General features: G+C 38.9%; 1 long non-coding RNA gene across 1 annotated transcript; it reads left to right on the top strand.

The window, feature by feature from the left end:
• LOC121524524 lies at positions 1 to 25,221 on the top strand. The gene is made up of 3 exons (XR_005993125.1): positions 1 to 304; positions 21,037 to 21,155; positions 25,087 to 25,221. It is a non-coding gene; the product is annotated as an uncharacterized LOC121524524 (long non-coding RNA).
• The last annotated feature ends 284 nt before the right edge of the window (positions 25,222 to 25,505 follow it).

Raw genomic sequence — 25,505 nt, 5'->3', positions numbered from 1 at the left:
TTAATGCCTGTCTGACTTGTGTAGTTCAGTGTTTGGGAGAAATTAATAAACGTTGCTCCGGAAATATTTAGTCCTGGGATTTAGTACGACCGTGAATTACAACAACTTCAAGCTAGCTAGATAATTATGTACCCTTTATGTCAGTTCTGGACTTAAAACGAAGTAGATAGACCACAGACTTCTCATTCAAACAGCGAGGATGCTAGTGCTAACATGGTGGACCTATTTATTTCCCATGGAGGAGGATAATGAGGAGGAAGATGAGGATGAAGAAAAAACCCGCCTGGATGAGCTACACCACACCGTAAGTAAACATTTCTAGTTTTAGATTAAGCGAATTGTGTCACGTATTATGTCCTAGGCTAAGGTTAGCAAAAGTTAGCATAAAGTAGTTAGCCATGACGCAGATTAAACTGTTGTGCTTTTTCGAAGTTTTCTCTTAGCTAAAGCATTTTGTAAATCCAGGGCGCTTTCTGTGGTGATTTTTATTTCGTTTCTGATTGTTTGTGCTCGTTGTCTACTTGTTTGGATTTGGTCTGTTCAGTTTGTAGAGATGTGCAACTAAAGCATGCACTATCGAAATTAGCCTTTTAGAGCCATAGTACGCATTTGAAAGGAGATTTTTTTTACCTGCAGCATTATTCTTTCGTCTGTATAGGAAATGCACTGGTACTTGGCTTCATTTTTCAGTGTTGTAATCTCCATGTAACACATTACCTTTACTGCACTGTCTCTTAGAGAGATACATGTATGACCACCTAGACAAATAAAATCTTCTTTTCGGTATAACTAGAATGAAGTAAAAACTACGAGCTGCCTCAGTAGCACTAAAGTGACACTTTTAAGTGAACACATACTCATTCATGTTCCTGAATCATCAGAGAAAAGACAATATTTAGTTTAAGGTTACACAACTGGGACCAGTCTGACCCTCCCTTGTACCGTTTACTTTTCCTCTTCTTGTAAATTCTTAGTAATTCTGACAAAACGCTGCTGCTCACATCTGTGTAACTACAATCTTGCCACAGGTATTCTGAAAGAGGAGACCTCAAAGAGAAAAAAGGCAGGAAAAAAGTTACGTGACTTCTTCAGACTGCAGCTTTGTGGGCTGCAGTCAGAAACTTTGAGATCGTAAAAAATATTTAGAACTAAATATAATGTAGATATATAACAATTTACCTTATACACAATTTAAACCAGCAACAGGCTGAACTTCAGGCACTTTATGGACTTGAGTTTTTTTGGTGTCTTGGACGCAAGTCTGCCCAAATCACAGGTTACCTGTGTTCAGATTAATTCTCTCAAGGAAGGGTCCTTGGGGTCTTTTGTCCTTGAATCAGTCTCATCAAAGTGAACTCATGCAATCACAAAATGTGTCTTTATTATCATTAGAGAATGAGAACTGTTTTTTAGGGAGGACTGAGATAGGTCAACAGTGATATATATTATGTAAGATGATTATACTCAGTATTAGACTTACTCTAAAACGTCTGAAAGGCTAAGGGCATGTATCCATTAGCAATGAATTTTGCACTGGCTGAATAAAACAATATTGTAGTGTATTGATATTTTTTAACTATCCTTACAGTTACACGCCACTTTTTCCACACATTTTAACTACACTACTAGCAGCTATAGCCAACATTTGTGGTTAAAAGTGGGCTCCACCAATCAGAGACAATGCAGAGATATTTGAGGATTGTGATTAATGTAGTGTTGTTGCCCAGGAATACAAATAAACCATGTTTTGTTCTATTGTTTATCCATCATTTCTCTTAATCTGTTCTTTTCTGTCTTCCCTCATTATAATGAGGGAGCAGAGGGAGGTAGAGCATCAAGCCAACCCAGGCGTGGTTGTCTGCTTGCCCTAGTCAGGGCACCTAACCTTGAGCTCTGCCCCACCCACCCTGTTGCAGAGCTCTCTTTCTCTTTCAGTCTTTCTCATTTTCTCCTTTGTACTTTAAGTTACATGTGTAATGTTTGTACCAGGAATAGTTATTTTTTTGTAGTTGTAATTATGACTTGTGTTAGGGAAGGTAGTATCAGCGTTGTTGCTACCTGGAGCTTGCATATACAGAGACTGGGTCTGTTGATGGTGGGGGGGCCGACGAGATGCTTATCTTAGGAAACGAGACAGGATTTTACACTTTTTTTTTAAATTTTGAAAAAAAAAATACGAATGGAAAATATGTCCTTCAGACAGCTGAAAGTCATAATTGGGAAGCATTAAGGTCTATTCAGAAATGTTTAAACTAACTCCTCTTCTACTGAATAGGCTATCAGTGCTTACACACAGTTTATCTTGTCTAACTCGACTGAAACTGTACTTATAAATGCTCTTCAAATCAGACCTTTCATATTAATAGTCTACCACATCTTTATTTTACTACACTTTGCACTCATTGCTGCAATAATAACAACAATAATTAAAGTATTTAGATTATTTTGAAAGTAATTTAAAAACTATTTACAACAGACTAAGATCTAAAGAGCTGCATCATGAAACTATTTTTCATCCTCTTTAAGTGCATCCATATTTAAAACACTCAAGGGTCCAGGACATATTTGTGATCTTTTATAACTTCCAGTTAGGTATTGTTTTCTGTCAGGAGAGCCGCTGCTCCTGGTGTCTGGGCAATATTGATCTCGCGAGATGATTTTCATCTCGACGAGACATCGCGTGACATTTTGATCTTGTGAGATCTCATGGCACAAGATCTCGTCCCACCCCTAGTTGATGGCATTGTTGTTTCGGCTGTGTCAACCATGTGGTAATGTAGGTAAGATAATAATGTCTCCATGTTGACATGGTGGGAGGTGAGAGCTGGCATGGAGGAGGGTGGCTCTGGGATGCTGGAAATCACTGTTCAGCCCCCTGCAGGTGTCTTGGGTCTTACTGTCCCACTGGTCTTTATGTTCCACAGGCCATTTTTTTCAAGGTAGATGCATCCAAGCTGAAATTTTGGGTTTTAGTACTCCTTATGAAGAACTACAACTGTTTTTTAGTTTAAGGTACAGGCTTTCTTTTTTTGTCTGCTTCCAGTCCTGTGCTAAGCTAGGCTAATCATTCTTAGCCTCAACAGCAAACTGAACACATAAAAACAAACAAACAAACAAACAAAAAAAACCAGCATTGATAGTCATTTTCTCTTACTTCAAAAGAAAGAAAGTAGTATATTTCACAAAAGTTAAACTTTACACTTGGGATAAGAAACAAATTTAATTGACTTTATTATATCAAACTAGATGTAATGATCTGATTTACATGATTTGTGATTTCCTCCTCTAGGTTGAACTTTGTTCGAACCGACACAATGATCCCCCACTGACATCAGTCTTTTCAAGTCATCACATTTCCAAGTCTAAAAAGAGCTCCCACAAACATTATGCGTCGTTCTTAATGTTCTCCGTCACACTGCTCAAACATTACAGCAGATTAATTCCCTTCTGCATCATTAACTGAATCAACGTCACATCAGAGCAAACAGTCACAGCTCTATAGCTGTGTAGCCTTTAGCAACCGCTCCAAGGCTCCAGCTTGACCAAACCTCACAAACATGAAGAGTTTCATTTACGTCTGATTGTCACAGTTGTATTTCAATGACCTGAATAGCTCCTTGTACGCTGCTAAGGCTTTGCTTTATTTGGCCTTCATCTTGGCAGTGATATAAGTTGATCCACGGTCACTGAAAAACAGGGCCATAAAAGTCTGTATTAGACTGAGATTGTGCTGCACACGTAAACGCTCTCTGTGAACGTGAATAACTCTTAACTTGAAGCCAAGGCCATCTTTTAAAACCCAGAGTTCAATGTTCACTCTGTTTTTATCCCTCTCACTTGTTCATTCATTGTACATTGCCCGGGCACACCTTCCCCTGTGAGTAATTTGCTCTGGATCGGTCTTGTATTCTGCTGCAGAGCCAACTGTTCATCATTCTGTCACCAGCCACTGCAGGATAATACTTCAGTGTCAAGAGCAGTTTTAAAATTCAGACAACACACAGGTCCTTGCATACAGCAGACCTTTATTAGTGGAAACAAGAGAGGTGAAAATACCTGTTCTACACTTAAAATGTGAGGACACCAAGGTCATACATGAGATATTGACACAGTATAGGCTCAGGTCCTGCCCCCAATCATCCACTCCACTGACCAGTAAGCCGGTATACTGTACATGTCACTCAATCCACAGCAGCGCAGGACTAATCAGCTCTGAGTCAGTACAGAGAAAGGAAGAACCCTTTAGTCAGACACATGAAGGAGGGAGGAGGGGGCCTATGAATACATCTGTATGCACATAGGAATAACTATAAGACCACTTTTCATGCAAATGACTAAACACCAATATTCATTTAAAACTCTCCACGTTTCATTAACAGGTAGCCACATGCAAAACTCATAGCACCCTGAGTGTGCAGTAAACTTCATACTAGGGCTGCAGTAATAGATTATTTTTGTGATCAAGTACTCTGTCAATTCTTCTGTTGATTAATCAAGTTCTCTAATATAAATAAATATAAATATTTCATTTTTTAAAATCATTCACTTACTGGACAAATGAGAAAAGAAGTTTAGCTGCAAGTTAAAAAATGGTATTAACAGGTTCTGTAAAGAAAATGTATTTTACAAAGTGCAATACAGTTCTGAAGGCAATTTACGTTTAATAAAGTTAGAAGGAGTTATTTCAAATCCAACATTTGGCATTTCTAGGAGGAATAATTTGTTTGGATAAGTGGTTTAAACAGTTTAGGCATCCATACAGTTTTAACAGAGGCTGACTTAGCTTTAAATTCAGCTTTAAAAGCTATGAGTACAAAGTTTCTGATGCTAGAGGTAGGCTAGTGCTGTGAATATCTGACCACAGTAAACTGATCACACATTTTGTCTGTTTTAAATTCATAACTGGTTCTATTTAAAAATAACAGGAATTATATGTTTTTGATTAATAGCAAGATCCAGTTAGCATGATGCCCTATGTGTCTGAAGGTAGCTGAGTGTAAGGAGCTTGGTGGGTTTGTCAAGCAGAGGAGGTCTGTGACCACTGATGTGTGATTTAAGAGTGCAGGCTGTGATTTGTAGGTGATGATAACTGATAAGGTGTTGACACTCACATTTCTGCAGCGAGATGCTTCTCCGCCAGGATGGAGGCTCGATGATAAGACCTCCAGTTGGCAAGGTGACAGACAGAGCTTATTGACCCCCTCTGCTCCCTGTCTGATTGGAGAGTGTGCCTGTGTGTTGTATGTGTGTGTGTGTGGATTGTGAGCATTTATATTTGCTGTGTGTGTTGCAGGGATGTGTGAGCACATGCAGCTTTAATCATGCTAGTAGTCCCAGGGAGCCCTGAAGCTGCTGCATTGTGAGAGTGAAATGAGACACTATAAGCTGAGAGCGGGATGATGAGGGTGTTTTTCAGAGTGAGCGTGTGCAAGTTGTGAGTTTGTATTTTATGGTTTCGAACCCTCATTTCTCATAATCACTTTATTGTTCTATTTTTGATAAGGATTTTGTCCAAAGAGCATGCTGTATGTTTTTCTTTATTAGCTAAATGCTCTGTTATGTTCACCTTTACCTGCTGGTTCTTGGCAGATAGAGTACTGAGGTTTATTGGAGTACCTGCTGCTGAAAAACCCATAATAAAGCCTCACTTACTAAAGTTGTAAGATGGAACCAAATGGATTAACTGTGGACTGAAATATTAAGCTAAAATTTGCAAAAATGCCTCTCGGAGATGAATGGAGTGCAGCTGGACTTTTTCTCTTGGGCTTTGTCACAGATGGAGGAACCTTTTATATTAAAGCATATATCTGATTCATAGATGATATTAAATATTGATTAAAGCAGATTGAATTCAATATCAAGGACACCAAACCAGTAAAAACCACCAAAAAACATAAATAATATCAACATTAATGCTTAAATAGTGAAAGTTATTATTAAACACATGAGATTAAAAGTAATCAATAAGCAACAACAGCAAAACAGTGCACAAAAATCCAAACAGTACTTTGTTTTTAAGAGATTATGAGGAATAAAATAATCACTTCAAACAATGAAATGTGTGAAATCTTAGAGGAAGCTGTACATTATTCATACCATTATTAATGTCATACCTACATAAAATCAAATCTCATTATTTCATTAATTTTAGTAGGCTTTTTTTCAGGATTTTGGTTTTACTGTTTTCTAAGACTGTTCTTTGACGTTATGCCAGGCTATTTTTTGAGTCTTAATTGCACCAGTGATGTTATTGTATCTTCTTTGGTCTCAATGGACCCTTTTGTGTCTACAATGAGGATATTCCTCGTTTCAGATCTACTTCAATGCAAAATTGTCTTCCACTGAATAACCTAGTCTCTTTTTTTATGATACTATGAGTTAGGGCTTGGCAATATGGATCAGAAATCATATCTTGATATTCTAAATCTCCTTGGTGATATTCAATATATAGCTTGGAGTATCTATTCTCTAAGAAAATAACAGTCAGCTTTCAGTAAGATCCACATAAATCGGGTACAGGTAAGTAAGCTGATTCATAAAATATAGGTAAGGGAATGCAGAAAATGTAGGCATTAAGGTGGGAATATGTGTAAGTAATATGCACCTGAAGATAAATCTGAGCATAAATACACTCTTGAATATGTTTGGATGCCTCCAGTATCATCCTGGGGAAAATAGGTGGTTTGGAGACAAGCATTTTTCAACTCCCAATACTCCACAAAATGTACTGTCACACTCGTGTGGCTCACAGGTCCTGCTGGACCACATGCCGGTGGTCACCGCAAAGTGAGTCACATATGCTAGCTGTGCCACAAGGTTCTTACAGACTTTGGTGTACATTTTTGGCAGTAATATTCATGCAAAAATTGTTACTTGGAAACTGGTTTAAACATAAGGTGAATTGTTTTAAGCAGCTTTATAAAACCATCCTGCTCCGCACTTGAAATAGGGACCATGTCTTTAGCAAATAGAGAGGGCGACAGGTCTGGTAATGTCACCTGACCTTTTACCTTTTTTATCTTATGGCATTGCACTGCTTATAATGTTTCAGTTTTGTTCAGTGGGAGGGAAAGGATGGACAAAGTGACGGGGACACAAAGTGACGAAAGGAAGATGATTCGGCGGCTGCACAGAGGAAACATTGTGTTATTTTAACTATATCGATGTAATAGATCATGTCTTATACTATATCTCCTTTGAAAATATATCTATATGTTTGAAAAACGAGATATATCACCCATACCCTACTCATACCCATCCTAAACTCTTACAAGATGCCATGATGCTTCTGTTCACTGTGCTTGTTTACACTGGAGTAGTAGAGCATTATAGCAATATGGCAGAGCCAGCATTACAGTCAAGATAGAGTATTTACTGCAGAATTTATTAATGGATAATAGTAAAAACTTTAACCAACTAGTGATTGTGGTGCTGACTCACAAGGGTGCAGACTTTAATCATTTAGCTAACTCATTGCGCACATTCCTGGTTTAAATTAGTTAATTATTAATAAAAACATTGAGTAGTTATTTTATTTAGTGTAATCTCCATACACAAGTTCAAAGACCCTAAGTCACTTATTTTGAATTTTTTGGACAAGCACAAAAAACCAGAAAAGACAAAAGCTGCAATTTCTAGAAGGTATAGCTAGTTTCTAATTGATATTTTGCTTTGAAAGATGTAGAACAATTAACTATGGTTTGGGAGTTTACTGTAAATTGTGTGGATGGAAAAGTCTATAAATCACCACAGCTCTTATTTAAAGTGATGTTTTAGATGGGTCTGATTCATTATTTTCAATAAGAACCAAACCTTAAAGGCATGTTGCATCAACACCTTTTTCACATAAGTCAGTTCATAATCTCATGTGCTGACAGGTCAGTCTAATCCAATCATACTCACTTTCATCCCACTGTTTAGTTCTCCTCTATCTTCTAAAATCTTTCTTTTTATGTGCTTTATAGTCAATTGTGAGCCAGAGATTTTTGCACATGTGATGGATCCAGCACATTTGGACGGCTACTTTCTGGAGAGTGCTGCAGTCCAGGCCTTTGGAACAAAGCATGCAGAGAAAAACATCGTGGTTTTGGCTTTGCTCTGCTGGTTATTTATGGAGAGGATCCATCCATCCTTTTGTGCTCTGCGGGCAGGGGCGATGCGGGTGGGAATTCTGGGAAGTAAAGGATCTAAACGAGGCAACAGCCCCCTCCAACATGTCGGTGGACGTTGAGGACCGCCGGTGCCTCTGGCTTTCGAAATGCAGCGCTCCGGAGTGCACCCAAGCACACATGCACCGTTTAAATATGCACACACAGAAAACAAACAAGATTTTAAGTGGGATTCCTGACCTTTGTCTCCCCCTCCGGTCTTGTTACTCACCTTTTTGTTGCAGCTTCTCTGCCAAGTGACCTACTTTAAGCTTCTTTTTCTGTACTGTACACATTAACCTTTTCTTCCTCCTTCCTCCTTTATTTAACCAGAGCTTCTCATATTCACTCTGGCCTCTCTCCCTTGTTTTCATACCTGCATTCAAATGTTTTCTTAGCTTAATCCAAGCAGAACACAATTGGGACAAAACAATCATACCAGAGGAGCTGAGCAAACATGTGAACATGCAGGAAGGAAAAAATCTGCGATACAATACAAGCCATCCGTGCTGGGGTCTTTGTGAGTGTATGGCTAGCGGTGTATTAGAAATGGGGGTTCTGGTTTCCTGCATACCCCGCTGACCGAGATGAATGGGTGTAGTGTGGGTAGCTTCTTAATGAACTCATAGCAGGGTGTAGTCTGGGCAAGCGGATTGCTCAACACCAAGTCTGGAGAGAAAAAACTCTACAAATCTAATTGTGGCTCCTGAGAGCGGCCTCCAACTGCTCTGATTGCTTTCTGGTTGCCGCTGTCAGGACAAGGAGCTCTGCCCGGGATCTGCGGCTGAAAGGCAAAGCGAGCGTTAGGGTTTGGCTCACATGTGGATTTGGTGCTGGCCGTTGGCGGAGGAGACATGAACAGACGCGGTGAAATGAGGGACATCTCTGGTATTGATGAAGCTGTGTGTTCAATAGGAAGTGGAAACAGTTACACCAATGAACTGTTGGAGTCGAGGCCTTCGAAGCATGTTAGACTCTACGCTGGAGGCCATGCCAGTTGTCTATCATTTAAAGCCTCAAGTTTTGCTTGAAGTAGCAGTTAAACCTATTGCTCACTCCATGACTTGCCAAAGTAACATTCCCACTGTAATTGTTTTGTTCAAAAGCTCACCAGCCAAACTAAATTAGTATTAGCAGTGGAATTTATTTGAGGAAGAGTTTCATGGATGCTCTCTTCCTGACCTCTTTTGTTTCAGGTTGAAGGCTGCTTTTTTTTGAGAATGCCTCCCTCAGAAACATTCATCTACAAGCCACTGGCACAAGCCTGCATACAAAACAGATGTTTACAACAAGGCAATGATTGTAAGCACACAATAATCAATGTGATATTCCACTGAGGGAATGGTTACTGCATCAACAACAGCCCTGACCCCAAACACTTCTATTCATGGCAGCTGAGTTTTATATTTAGAAAGTCAGCTTGCTGATGACCTACAGTGAATCTACCATCACCTGGGAGCTCTCTGTCTCCTTTTTTAGAAAACATATAGTGTATGCTCAAAGCCAGCCAAACTTGTGGTCTGCAGTTTGATCCAGTTTCTGCTCTCAGTCATCCGGAGTGGTTTCCTCTCAGTGTTATGTCCCTTTATGCAGTCAGAGTCGATCTGAATAAAGGCAGCCACACATATTGTAGTGAAATAACGACCCTCAGATTGAATAGATCCAGTTTCTCAGGAGTTTTAAAATGTTCCTGCTCTGTAAAGTACTTTAAATCTATCATTTTCTGCATTTAATATATTCATGTTTGATTTGGCTATAATAAAACTAACAAGGTATAGGTCTGACTAAATTATCAGGAACTGAAGAGGTTCTGCAGATGTTATAAAGATCGGCTTTTAAAACACCCTTACCTGCCTTTAACACTTGTTGATGGAAGACACCTAACACGTTTGATATTTTGGTCGTATGACTCCAGACATTCCCACAGTGAGACCAGAACCACAAGCATAATCCTTAACTTTGTTTTTTTTTTCCTTTTTGAATTGACAGCTTCTCTATTCATCACGACAACAGTGGGGATGACTTTCTAAGTGCTATAGACATGCTTTAAGTGTATGAGATTGCTCACCTCTTGGTCAAAGTGAAACCGTGGTGCTGTAGAGTGTGGCGCAGCCGGTGTATGTGGAAATTACCGGTTACTTCTAACCTGACACGCCAGATGGATTTATTTCACACATCCATCTGGGAATGCTTTAATAGGAAACGTTTGAGAAAAGGCAGAGGATTTGAAAAAAACTCGGAGTATGATTGGGTGAACGTTCTGTCTGTCACATCTCCACGGGACAATCAGAGCAACAAAACACGTGACATAGCTGCTATCGAGCTGCGCATGCGCAGCTACTGAGGAATAACATGAAACATGGCGACTATAGACATGTAAGTACTCGACTTTTGTCGTTTTTGAAAAGAAAACAACTCACTGCTGTTCTTTGTTCTTCTTTTAACAGAGAAATGTTGTCAAGTTCTGATAAAACTGGCACTTTAGCAGCATCCATGCTAATCACTTCCTCCATAGCTGCACCGGCTCTTGCTGCTGCTTGTTTACGTCATGACTCTGCTGCGCCTGAAAGTACTGCCCCTCGTCACTGATTAGTCCTGTCACTTTGTAACCGGGCCCAAACAGTTCAGATGGGAACTTTGCAAGATGGATTCGCCAGTGAGAAACAAAGGAAATGGGCGTATCCATCTGCTTTGCAAGTTTAGGTTACTTCTGCAGCAACGAAGAAACTGAGTTATGGCTTCGTCTAATAAAGTAAGTCAGGTGCCTGTGCTTGCACATACAGGCGCCTGAAATTCAAGATTTAGATTAGAGAACACATCAACATGCTGACCTATTCACATCTGTGGCAAACAGACATTTCCCATCACATGTGGTGGGACAGCAGCGCTAGGTAGGTAGGTTCTCATGTTGCTGGAAATGAAGTGGATTCAACAAATCTGTGATGTTGGCTTTTTCCCCAGTTTTAAAATTGCCACAGCTAGTAAAACAGAAATAAAATCACAATTTCCTCCATAAATACGTTGTGATAAACATTACCTGGGATACTATTATTATTTGTTGTGCATTAAATTACCATATACTGAAAAAATTCAAAACCGGGATAATGCCTACCAGGGATGCTTGGGTGTGTGGTGTGATGATATCCTTCATATTACGTGGAGTATTTCTGTTTTTTACTCTTCACTGCTTCTACCATTTTGCCTATTATCTCCTTCTTTTGTAGAGAAATCCTTGCTGTAGTGATATTAGCACAGAAAATGTTTGAAACTCTTCTCCTGCATGTGCTAAGCAGCTGCCCCCTCTCCCCTAAACCAAACTGAGTATTTTGAGTTATGAGACCGTGTCTGACACAGATAGTGTCCTGCTGTGAGGTGCATATGTGCGAAAGACAAGTTTCCTTGAAAATATCAAGGCTGAGTGTCCTGAAATGATCTAGAAAATGAAAGCACTTTGTAAGAAAAGGCTTCATAATGGAGTAAAACTGCAGAGTAACAAAATTGAACTTATACTTGAGTTGATTTACCAACTTTCTCTGAGTAGATTTGATAGATAAATTCATAGCATGTGATATACCTTGTAAAAAATAACGGCATTTCTGAGGAGAAACATTGCTTTTTTATTCACAGTGGTGGATTTTTATGTTGTCTTTAGCAAAGTTTTGATCATTTATAATGAAAAAATCAGTCACCACAATTATTTTTCATTATATTCCTTACTGCTGTTCCAAACTCTTCATTCTGAAGACATATACCAAGGAGATCTCTGCACCCAAACATTTCCAGAAACTTTTACCACCTCAGATTGATGCTGCGTTCATATTTCCTAACAACAGATGCTGAAAAAGTAAAGACAGAAAACCCTTCACGGCTGATGAAAAACCCATTCATTGAAAGAATGTGCACAGGGCTCTGTTCCTGACTTAACTAGCCATTTGTTTTTGCTATCGAGTTCATGATGTGGTTGCAGGAACTTTAACTGATGTTTATATTTGTATTCGTCTGGCTCAGGAGAGCACCTCAGAATTTAAATGTGGGTGAAAAATGTGCCTTACTGTAAATCATTTCATATTCTGGAGCCAGAGATGTGATGTGTTGCGATCCTGGGAAATGCTGTTTTGTTGTGTTATTCTTGCATGAAATACAGTGTATGGAAATTTGAATCTTGTGCCATTTGGATGATTTTTATTCTATCCAAACCTCAATTCAACTCAAGTACAATACAATACACCAAAATGTAGAGTTTATGTGATGAAAAAGGCCATTTCCTGTATAAAACTGCACAAAGAACGGTGAAAACAGCCAACCTTTTGTCTCTGAGGCAAACATGTCTGGCTTTTACAGCTGAAAAAGTGCACCGCAGATTTCCTTCCTTAGATGAAAATATGGATTCCTCATCCACCGCTACCTGGGGCTAAACCAATTCCACTAGAGCTCGTCCCTGAGCAGACGGCTAGAATGAAAGCGAGGCAGGGTACCAGCTCTGCTGGCCGCTGCAGGGTATCCGGCTCCAGTCCTGACCTGGTACAACCTGAACGCATGAAGCTCCCCAAGGGGCTCCAGGACTGCTGAAGGAAACCCCCAATTCGACTTCACCCACTTCCAGAGTCCACATTTTATCTCGTTAAACACACAAACTGAGAGGAGGCCACAGAATGCTCTGAGCCAGGGGAAGGATGTTTGTTTCTGAGCGTGAAGAGACCTGAGGGCACACCAAGATAATCTCCAGGGGACTGTTAGATGTTTGGATTTCAAAGACTACTATCTATATTTGCTGTATGTGGGTGTTATTTGATTGTACAGTTCAAGTGTTACTGTAAAGAGAGTGTACAGTAGATTTAGATGGATAAACCCTATACAGTCTGCAGGGACAAGCTTCTCTTACTCTGTCTAGATTCACAGATTCTTCTGTAGATATTATGCATTTGAGTCATCACTATACATATGCTAGGAATTAGAGCCAGTTAAAGGTTCTTTGAATATGAATTGTTTAACTCTCCAAGAAATTAGCATGGATATTTATGTTCTTGTTTTATCCCTTTGGCCTTGTTGTCAGGCTGGCACAAGTTTTTTGGTGCTAACCTCCTGGCATCATATCCTACAATACAGTTCCTTAATCCTGTAGAAACCCTGATTTATTATTTTGATATTCCAGTCTCTTACTGCAGAGTGCCAGGGTTTAGAAATAAGGCAGCTTTTGGAGATGGCTTTGCCCCATTTCTAAGACAGGGGAATCCAAGAGATCCTCTCCCAGTTTTTGGTAAACCAGCTCTGTAATAATGCTGCATCCTACAAAAACAGCACACTAACAAACAAAGAACTTGTCTTAATTTGGGCTGCACAGTACATGGTATTTTCATCATTATTGCAATATGAGCATTTACAATACAACACCCTACACACGCACACTCATAATTTCAGCTCAGTTTAGACTTTGATATTACTTGTGTAGCTCACCATTAATCAGCTGCTGCAGCCTCTCTCCTCTCCTCTTTTAATTATATGATTATGATTGTATTTGCATTTGTTCTTTTGTATGCAGCGCCCTGTTCTCTTTACTTGCTGATAGTCCAGGTCTTAAAAACGAGCGTGTACGGCCTGATTTTCATCAGCTGTTTTATTCATGCTCTACAATCAGCAGTTAATTCTTCAGCTGCTTGGCCTCCAGCTGATTGATCACTTTTAATCATGTTCAGTCAGATTCCTTTGTAATAGCAGAATCATGTCCTAAAACTTGACTAGTCTTTTAGACAGCATTTTGACCCCCAATGTTTGAAAATATGACAAAATTGGGCTTTACTTTAATTTTCTGGTGTTAAAATGCCTTTCCTCACCCATTTCATGAAGCCAGTGTTGTTGTTTGGACTAGCCTGTGGACAAAGCCCATGTTGTGTTTATTTTCTTAGTCTGCTGGGCACTTTGGAACAATAGAGGGTTTATCAGCAGAATTTCCTATTCTCATATTATGCAATTGTGCAGCTGGATGTGTGCCGAGTGGAGCCACAAATGGCCTGGTCCTGTTATAATAAAATGTCTGCTGAACCATTCTGTCATTCCTCGTCTTTTTACAGCCTGGAGGGGCGTTTACTGTATACTACTGTCACACTGTGGCTGGATCTGCCCGTCACTTGGGATGCAACATTCCCATTATGAAGTGACCTGATTTTATTCAAAGCTATGAATATGATTTAAGCTATCAGACCGCAGGCTTTTTTTCTTCTTCCTTTTTTATCTGAACTTTAATCCATTCAGGGATAAACAACAATGCTGAAGCTTTTATTTAAGCTTTATTTTCTGGTTTTATATCAGCCTATAGATCTCCTCTTTGTCTTTTTTTTTTTTTTTTTGTCTGACTCGAAGGCTGTTGTATTTCACCCTGACAGCTCTGTAGAGGTATTTGTACAGTAATACTTCCACGCCCTGCAGTTAGCTCAGGCCTACACAACAAAAGAGCTGCGTTTAGGGATTATACTGTACAGGATGTAGTCGACGCTAAACAACAGGTTTAGCCTTTCACTCCCCTTGTTAGTTTGCTGCTCTTCATCTCCAGTGAATGGACACAAGGGCAACCTGAGCTTTTTATTACCGGCTCCACAAACATGGCTTAATGTTTAAGGGCATCCCATGAAATACCAGGAGAGGGACTGGGAGATATGTGATGCTGTTAAGATGCCATTTGCAGAAATATGAGATAAAAATATTGCCTGAATGATGTCTTGTTGACACAAAGGTCTATAATATGAATATTTGCCTTATGCTTTCTTCATCTGTGTAATATTTTAATGGCTATTCTCTGTAAATGTACAGCTGTGCTGTGAAAGCATTTGACTGACAAATCTCAAGCCTATGTGGTGTTCAGATTAAATGGTGTCTCTGTGCTCTCTAACAGTCTCGTTATAAAGGCAAAAATTATGTTGTTAACGTTGGTTTAAAAAATGTGTTTTCATACAGGATGATGTCTGTGATTGGCTGAAAATGTCACATGACTGGTTATGTTTCTCATTTAGTGAACATAGCTGGAGTTTTGAGGTTAGCTGGACCTGTAGGAGGCCTGTTTTAAGCAGTTGAAGGAATTTTTGTGAAATGATGTAAATGAGGGCGCACCAGGAGCTCAGTTTGATGAGTACAGGTGTGTGTGTGTTTGTGTGTGAACTAAAGGCATAGAAAAATACATGTTAAACGTGTTTTTAAACCATGTTATACAAGTTAACTTTGTAGGATGCTTGAGAACAAACTTTAAACCTGAGATGGTTACTAAAGATAAAGAAATATGGAACGAATCAGCTGTGCCAGGGTGCTTCAGGTGTGTTTTAGCTTGGATAATTTATGTAATATAAAAGTATTCAATTAGAGATGCACCAGTTGTAATAATCCGATACCAATGCTGATGTTTAAATTAATGATTTAGGCAATGGCCAACACTGATGCCAGTGTTTTTTCTTGACTTCTTTAGTTGTTAAACCCACACAAGCCATACACCACCAAAACTAAACAGATCAGTTTATCAAATAAATCACATCTTCAGCTAATAACAAATCTGTTCAGTGATTTGGCTGTTACATGTTCCACATGCCAGCATTAAATTGATATGACAAAAAAACAAAACAAAAAACAAACAAAAAAACCAAAGAAAAAACTGCTACTGATTTCTGTTCATGTCCATATTATCTGCCAGTGACTGATGTCGGTCCAAAGGGCCATTATTGGCTGATAACAATGTTAAACAGATAGATCTGTGCATCTCTTATTATATCACATATCATAACATGGATATTTTTTTATATACAAGCATTGTATTTCCTTAATTTTCTTATACACCTTTACAAGTCCTCTGTGCTTACCATGTAGTGAAGTTAAACTTGATTTTTGCCTAAATTAAAAACTATAAATATACTTATTGCAATCAACTACATGGCTAGTTGACTACATCTTCAAATATATCAGCTCAAACACGGTAGAGAGGTTATGTTTAATCGTTTTGGTCTTCAAATATGACATCTAAAAACATTTTGCAGATCCCTAAATTTCACCCTGATATGTATCAGTGGTTGTGTTGAAATTTATTATGTCAATTTAGCTGCACAAACCATAGACTGTATAAATAAATGTATGCAGCCTCTGTGACGTCAACCACTGATTTCTTAAGCTCAACAATGGTGGTCACCATTTTGGAAATGCTGTCCAAGACGAAGGTTCAGTCAATCTTGAAACAGGCATAGAGGTGCAACTGAGCTGTGCAAACAGCAGCTACCTGCTGAGCTGGGAGTACAATCAGCCAGCTCCTAGTTATGTAAATTAATCTATAGTTTTCAGCCTTAAAATCAACACAGTTAGAAAGTTATATAAAATCACTCCCTTCCTGTATGATGAGTGCTAATGAACATGAGCTATTGATTTGTTTAACCAGACTACAGGCATTTCTATTTTGTCTTGCTCTCGAATGAACGTAGCTTTGGATAAAGGCGTCTGCTAAATGACATTTTAACATTGTAAAAATGGGCTTTTTAACATGGCTTTGTATGGGACTTTGGCACTTTAGCAGCCAGATTAACCCCAAAGATGCCACACCTTATATGAAGCAGATTCATATGCCTTTGTGTACAGCCACTTTCATTCCAGGTTCAAACTTGAAGACAAAAACACCTTCTCCATATCAAATCCAGCTTCACACAGAGCAGAAAAGTGGGTCATGGCAGATGTTTCCTAACCAGGCAAGCTCCTCTCGGCAAAGCCCAGCCAGACTTCAGTCCCAGCGGCACGAAAACCTCGAGTCTTTTCCACCACTGCTACATTTGGGTTTCAGCTCTGAGGATATGATCGCTTTGAAACCTCCTCTCTGCCTTGTCACACAAATGCGGAAAAAATCAATGAAATATTGGTCTGAGCTTAAACAGAAGAGAGCAGGCCGTGTGCACGGAGGCCCGCAGGGATCTGTACCTGCTCCCCTGCTGTTCTCACATCCGTCTCTGAACAACACAGGAACAGATGCAGCTTTGTTTTACTGAGCTGTCAAGATGTCTCAGCATCTCAGAAATGTTAAGGTTTTTGTTCCTTATCAACAGTTTTTGCTTTTGTCCACCTTCAGACTACTGTTTTCCCAACCTGAGAACACTTTTTGTCACACATAATTCGCACGTTTTCCTTCTGTTTACACATTTCTTATCTTTTTTGTGTTGAACCAAGCTTGAAATTAACTACTGTTCCAGCAAACAAAGACATTTTCAGCCCTTATTCTGATAGAGACTCTGGCATCTTTGTGCTGGCAGCAGTTGAGTGACAGCAAACAGAGTGAAACATAATGAAGGGACTGATAGGACAATGAAAAGAGATGATAAAAGAGAAACTGAATGAATGAAGGCTTCATTTTTACTGTGGTGAATTGAGCAGAAGACTCTGCCTCTCGGCTGCAACTATTATTTACAATATCATTGGATCTGCTGATTATCTTGTCTATAGAATATCAGAAAACAGCGATTCATACACAACATTATTTGTCTGAGCTGAAGCTTATGCTTTCAGTTCTCTTGCTTTTTTTAGAGTAAATGTCTAAACTCAAACATCACCTTATTCCTCTAGTGTGAATGTGGAAGCTACTGGAAAGCATATAGAGGCTTTTTGGCTCTTACTTCAAAATACATTAACCCCAATGACTGTGAAAATACAGCTGAAATCCCATTTTACCATGACGTGCTGTGGTCTGGAGATGCTCAGTCAGAGTCATCTGTTTAGACACATGGTCTGTAGACATAATACATGTGTACGTGTTGATGTAAAGGGATCACACTGTTGTTTACTCTCCGGAGAATCCCTCCAGCCTCGGGCTGATGGCTGGGGTCACTGGCTTTGCTTCTTTGGTGCTCAGTCTTCATCACAGACAACATGAAGAGCACCCACGGGAGAACTTAGGTCAACAAACACACTTCGACTGTCAACAAACCAGCTGAGGGGTCATAGCTTTGTACTGTTTCTTTTCTGATGACTGATACGAGAGATTTTAGAGTGTTCTCACACCTAGAGCCCATTTTCTCTGGTCTGAATCATGGCCCAATGTGCACAGTTTTGCATCTTTCCTGATATCTGTTATGCTGAGAAATACAAATTCATTTTTGCAGATACTGATACAGAAATGTAGCTCAGACCTAAAACATCAATCCTCAGAGCTGACTTTAAAGTTTAAGAGTGAACAAGGAAATGCACTTGAGTCCTTCAAACACTTTATAAAATTTAAGGGATTTAGATGGACAAAAATATGACTTCAGCTGACACAGGTCTGTCGGTCCAGCCTAAAATTCCACTAACTTATTACTACATATGGCAGATGTTTATAGGCTGTATTTACGGCTGATGTATCTGTTGTAAATATAATAAAAGTAATAATGATAATAATTTTAATTTATAAGCGCCTTTCTAAGCACTCGAGGACACTTTACAGATTTAAAAACACAGAAATATATGCACAGGATTTTTTTTAATACCTGTCAATACCAAAAATAAACTTTTTAAGATCATATCCGCCATCACTGACATCATGCCGACAATATCATGCATCCCTACCAGTTTATTACATTGTTGCAAAATTACCTCAAGTTTGGCCTGTGCTCACACTAGGACATTCACAAGTAGGAATGATTTGAAAAAAATAATGTAATTGGGATTTTTTTTCTTCAAATACAATTGTGATTTCATTTTCAACTATTTCCTAAGTTTCTTATCTTATGTATTTTTCAACAAACACAACTAATAAATCATTCTCTATTATAACCAACACAATATTAGACAGATTAAACTAGGACTGAATAATTTAAACAAAATATGTGGCTGAAACTGTTTTGGCTCAGTTGCAAATTGGAGAGCGATCATTTAAACTGATATTTGACACATTTCAGATTCAAGAAATGTTGCACCTTTTATGATTTGAAAATTGCAGAAGGGCAGATTACGATTTCATCTAAATTTGGGTTAATTGCCCAGCATTGGTTAGAGTGGATCAGAATGTGTAACGTGCAATGAACATTATTTTCTTAACACATATTTGAAATGTAAGCATAGGAGAGAAAAACTTTGTTAATTACACCATGTTTCAAAATGGTCTAATATCGTTACCATCGTATTATGTACAAACAGCTGCACTCACTTAATACAGCAGTAGATTAAATAAAATCAGAATGATGCTGAGAGCTTACTGAGTAAGGTTAGGTTGAGGTTGGTTCATGTCCTTGCTACAAACTAACCCAACAAGAGCCCAAATTAAAGTGGACAGAGACCCACCTTTTACAAGAGGTCTCAATAAAATTGTTTGGTCAAAACCAGGGTTTGATTGGCAGCTTTTACGCTTCAGTGTATGATTGAACAGTTGAAGGTTGTTTAACATAAAAGTCCAAAATAGCTATTTCAGCTCTATTATGTTAACAGTACTCAGTCACTTTAAACATTTCTCTATTTGTACTCAAATTATTTTATAATCATCCCTCATGAGTTTTCCCAGAATGCATTTGGACTTTGACACTTTGGCATCACAAGTGAAGTTACCCACTCAGTTAGACCACTCCTGCCTGTGGAGAGCAACCACTCTAAAGTAGTGTGAACATGCTGGAAGAAGACTTCCCGGTTCAGTGTGAGCCTTTTTGTTACCGTCACTTCAGTTGGCCTACGCAAAATGTTCAAGATTGTAGTATGTGAAGGAAATAAGCAGAGGGAGAAGAAAATGTAGCTTTATGAAAAATACCAAATTATATTCAGTTGGATTTCAACAGAATATTTAAGAGTAGGAAAGTTCCCACTGCTTATACATGAAGTTAACCCAACATCAAGACACGAGTAAAATTGAGTTGATATAACTTAAAATGGCTAGGTACCTGCTACTTACAAATGCTGTTTTTTCCCAGTGTAACTTTGAAGTTTTAATGTGATCAGTTGCCTCTAATATTTTGAGAACTATTAACTCATCAGGCATTTCAGTATAAGTTTTGTTTTATATATATTGAGTCATGCTCAAAAAAAAAATTCTTCTATTAAAAACTCTGATTTAAGTCATGATATTTTGAGTATTTTCAACTTTTTCAGTTTTACCATGATGCGCAAACAAACCACACTAACTCGGCAGACTTGACTCCAGTTTGATTATACCAAACCAGACCGGTTAGGTGTGAGAGCACTCTAAAACACCATAACTTTTCATCCTGTCTTGGTAAAATGTTTGATGCTGCATATCCATCAGAGTCCATCGTCTTTATTTAGATGAGCAGAGAGCGTTCTTCTCTCAGTTAAACCCCATTTGAAGGTTACCTGTCTTCTGTAGACAATCTGTCTACTTCCCTCCTACCTGTGGAGCCTCTCTTACCTGTGCATGCTATTTAGGAAACATCGACTGCTTGTTTCAGTGTAAACTGCACACAGACTGTCTGTCCTGGTTACAGTCTGAACATTCAGACCCTCAGCTGACCTCAGTCTTTTGATCTGAGGAAGTTGAGAGTTTGGTCAGGCTGTCAAGCCTGAATGTCACCAATATATTCAACAGGAAGCACGTCCTCATACAAACAGGTCTGTGTCTTGTGGTTTGGGTTAAAAGAATGAATGCTCCTGGCCATTTTTTTTGTCTTTAAACAGACAAAATTTAGTCTGGCTAAAGAGTTGAAAAATAAGAAACACAGAAAACAGCTTGACCTGAGCAAAGTTTGTTCAAAGCTGTGCCACACTTCTGTCAAAGTAGTCCACCTAGTGGGTCTACATGATGATGTAACTAATGTGAAAGCAGACCAGCGGTGATGGTGATGGGGTGGTGCAAGCATGCTCAGATACATTATGAAACAATCATGCCTAATGTGAAAAGCCCTGAGACTGTGTCAGATTTAAAGGGTCTTTGAGGATATCAGCAGTGTCTGTCTTTTTTCAGCTGTCTGGAGGAGTGTTGCTGTCTCTGTTTGATTGACAGCAGCTGGTACACCGAGCTCCTGCAGGGAACAACAGATGATTGAAACAAACCTCTGCGCCGCATCAACAGACAACATGCAGGTATTTGTAGAGTAACGACCTAACAAACATCTAATTCGACCAAAGGGACATTTATGTGTTGATTGACATGCTGTTTAATGTCTTTTATTAGCAAAAGAGCACCTCTAAAAATAACACTCAAACGTGAAGAAATGATGTGGTAGCTAGAAAGGAAAAAGTAGTGAAAAAGTTGACAAGATTGAACAGTGAGCCAACGAAAAGCTGCCTGGCCTAGACCAGTTATGGCTAACTAGTTTGCTGGGCATGCTAATATTTCCAGTTAACTTGAAACTAGAGAAACGGTTTAAATCTGGATGTATCTGACAAGCTAAAACAACAATTGTCATTTGTTTATTTTAGCTTTGATTTACCTGCTACAGCCAAAGTTAACAGACATTCTGAGGTTAAATATAAAGATAAATGTGGCATTTCCTACATTAAACAAAGGCAACTTTATAGTGCTGTCTTTACCGTGGCTAACACGTAGCAAATGCCCATATAATGCAGTTTAAACTGTGAGGAATGTGCTACATTTACTGCTTGGTTTTTACTGCATGTCAAACTGAAGAATTAGCTAGTTCGGGTTTGTTTCTCCCCCTTTTGTCGCATAAGAAGCCCATAGAAATCCTGCTGTAGGATAAATTAACAAGCTTGTTTCCCATGTACTCCTCTGGCCTCCCAGCAGCCCATTAACAGAATGAGGAGCACTTAAAGAGGGAAACCAAGAATCCCTCTGTTCATCCAGAATAAGTTCAGGCTGGAAACTAGTTTGTATCTGAGGTATGACACTAATCCATGCCCTGGCTTTATGCCTGGTGGTAGGAGTGTGGTATCATTGTTTTAAGAAGAATGGAATATTATTCAGCGCCCTGCTGTGTAATTAAAGCCTCTGCATTTTGGATTTGGAGGTTTAAGATTTAGAGGAAGCTTTATCCAACCACTGATTGAAAGCAATGCAGCATAGTTTAAAAGAACATTGTTGTTTGTAGCAGCTCTCCTGTAATAGCAAATAATCTCCACAAGTCAGCTTTTCATGCACTTAGACAATGCAGTTTCAAGCTTATCCAACAGGAGGTTTAAAATGTTCAAGAGGAGAAAATATCAGCCCATTAAACTCAAATAGAAGCATGATTTCACCAGAAAAAAATCACAGAAAATCATAAAACTTGGTTTTACGGGGCAGGATGAAACTAGAAAATAAAACTTTTCAAACCTCCTTCACTTTTTTCAATTTTCCTATGTTGCATCCTGATGTTACAGTGAAAAAAATATCATTTAATCTCTCAATAAAGAGTAAAGTAAAGTAACACAATAGAAAACAGTGAAGGTAGTTTGAATACTACCAGAATGCACTGCAATGAAGTGGAATGAAACAAGAAATATTTATCCAATATAGAAGCATGAGGTAGCATGAAATAGATTTGTTCAAGTAAAACACAGATACCTTCAAAAAAATTCAGTTACTATGAATTAATTAATGAATGTAGCCTGTTAGCACACTTATGCAATCAAGCACTATGAGCATAGTAAAACTCAGACAGTTACTATAAGAATAAGACTACTGATCAGAAGACCACAAATACTTGTCTGGTTTTGGGATAAAAGAGGAAATAAGAAGGTGATCAAATTCAGTAGAAATTCCCTTTGGTTTCATGAATGTCTATCCTAAAAATCACAACATCCATCAAACATCTGATGACCTGGAACAAAATAAATGGAGGGACAAACTCTTCCACTGAAAAATGTGGTGTGTCAGAGTTTCTGTAATAAGTGAACCAACAGACAGACTCAACAAAGAAAACACTGTCTACTGAATGTTTCCCTCTGATCCACTCTCTGATCTGTTACGGTACCTCACTGACGCTTATAGAAAGTTACGTGGTGATGTGAAAGATCCACTTCCAGAAACCCATCACCTTCACACTGTCTTGTTTCTATTCGGCTGTCTGATGTTAACACCTGTTAATTTCTGCCGGGGCACACAAACGTACTCGTGTAAAACCCCCACACCTTGTGCCTGTGTGTGCATCTCCACAGGCAAATAAAACCTCCCCTTTGTGCTGAAGCAGAAGATTCCTGCTTTATATGAAGAACCAGACTTTTGGTGTGATGCCAGAGAGGTTTGAGGAACAGCAGAACAGAGGCTGTAAATCCCCAACATGCACTGTCAGCACTGATGTAGTGAGAAATACAAAGGTGGTTGAATTATCAGCCACAGTTCTGATGTACTTAAGCTTTAACATCCACATATAAACTGAAAACTTGCTGAGATTTCCTGGTAAGGTTGTGGGATGGAAATATTTGACCTTTGTAAATATGATATCAACTTGCTTTATTTCTAAATGTAGCTATCGTTCTTCATACAGTGGAACACAGTTTATCAGTGGGCTGAAGTCATGCAAATTTAAACTAGATGCTACAATATATCCTGGTTTTGAATACCAAAAATAAGTTCAGCTATTGGAAATTAAAAGGAGCTGGCACCTACCTTGTTAAATCATGAATTAACTATGATTAACAACATTTTTTGGAACTCTAGGCCACTTTCACTGACATCACCCAGGCCTGATTACTGCCAGACCTGCCGAATTAAGAAAACACTTTAATAGAACCTGTCTGACAAAGTGAAGTAGGTTAAAAGAGCTTAAAAAGCAACACATCAGATCACAGATGGGAAACGTCATTGTTATCTATCTGTCTGGAAAGGGTTACAAAGCCATCTCTAAGGCTTTGGGACTTCAGTGAACCACAGTGAGAGCCATTATCCACAAATGGACAAAACTTGGAACAGTGGTGAACCTTCCCAGGAGTGGTCAGCCTACCAAAACTACTCCAAGAGCACATCAGCAACATCCTGGAGGTCACAAAGAACCCAGAACAACATCCAAAGACCTGCAGGCCTCCCTTGACTCAGTTAAGGTCAGTGTTTATGACTAAACAATAAGAAAGAGACTGGGCAAAAATGGCATCCATGGGAGAGTTCCAAGGCCATATGACACAGACAAAAGGAACTCAAAGGCTCATGTCACACTTGCCCAAAAACATCTTGATGATTCCCAAGACTTTTGGGAGAATATTCTGTGGACTGACAAGACAAAAGTTGAACTTTTTGGAAGGTGGTGCCCCACCACATCTGGCGTGAAAGTAACACAGCGTTTCATTAAAAAGAACATCAAACCAACAGTTAAACATTTTGGTGGTAGTGTGATGTCTGGGGCTGTTGTGCTGCTTCAGGACCTGGACGACGATCTGTAATCGATGGAACCACGAATTCCTCTCTCGACCAGAAATGGCCAGCCATCAGTTTGTGACCTCAAGCACACTTGGATTATGCAGCAGAACAACGATCCAAAATGGATTTAAACACAATATGAAGGTTTTGGAGTGGCCTAGTCGAAGCCTGGCATTAAATCAGATAGAGATGCTGTGGTATGACTTTAAATGGGCCATCCATGCTCTAAAACCCTCCAGTTTGGCTCAATGAAAACAATTCTTCAATGGAGAGCGGGCCGAGCTTCCTCCACAGCCATGTGAAACACTCTTTGCAAGTTATTGGAAATTCTTTCTGTTGTTGCAAAGAATGGCACAACCAGTTATTAGATATAGGGGTAAATACTTCTTCACATAGGTCCAGGTAGGTTGGAGAGGCTTTTAACCCTTAATAAATGAATTAATCACCTAAAGCATAATTTTGTATTTACTTGGGTTATCTTTGTTGGATATTAAAGTTTGTTTGATGATCTGAAACATTTAAGTGTGACAATACTGCGGCTTGGTATCAGCACAGATACCCAATACTGGTATTAAAATCAAATGAATGTTCTTAGTAGCCAGTTAGTTGGTAATGGACTGGATTTGTCTGCTGTGGGTTACTTCTTTGCTCTGAGTTTTTGTCCTCCAGGAAAATTGTTGGAAACATGTTTCTCCAACAAAGCTAAATTTGTCCCTGCAGATCAAGACTGAAGTTTTTGGAATAGTTGATCTGTGGAGGGGGGATCAGCAGCAGTGTTGGTTTGGAGCCGTTATTGTCTGATGGTAAAAACACCTGCTGAACCAAGACGGAGAAAGCTGAACTGAACTGAACTGAACTGAGATAAACACCAGCTGTGTGTGCACAAGAAATCCATGTACTTTGGCTGTTTTTAATGTATGTAGTGGTCTCCTCTAAATATATATCTATAATATATATAAATATCATATATTTAGACTGTGATTCATGTTTCACTTAATATTCATACACTCAATCATGGAGCATCCATATTTTTTTACATTTTGACCTATAACAGCTGCAGTGAAGACTGAGATCCAGCTTAAAAAAAAAGTTAAGAGAGCCCAATTTTTTGTTAAAAGGTGCACTGTTTTTAAAGAATT

Source organism: Cheilinus undulatus, linkage group 16 (assembly GCF_018320785.1).
Source record: "Cheilinus undulatus linkage group 16, ASM1832078v1, whole genome shotgun sequence".
Classification (NCBI taxonomy): Eukaryota; Metazoa; Chordata; class Actinopteri; order Labriformes; family Labridae; genus Cheilinus; species Cheilinus undulatus.
The sequence above is the reverse complement of the archived record's forward strand: the minus strand, read 5'-3'. Positions and strand labels throughout refer to the sequence as shown.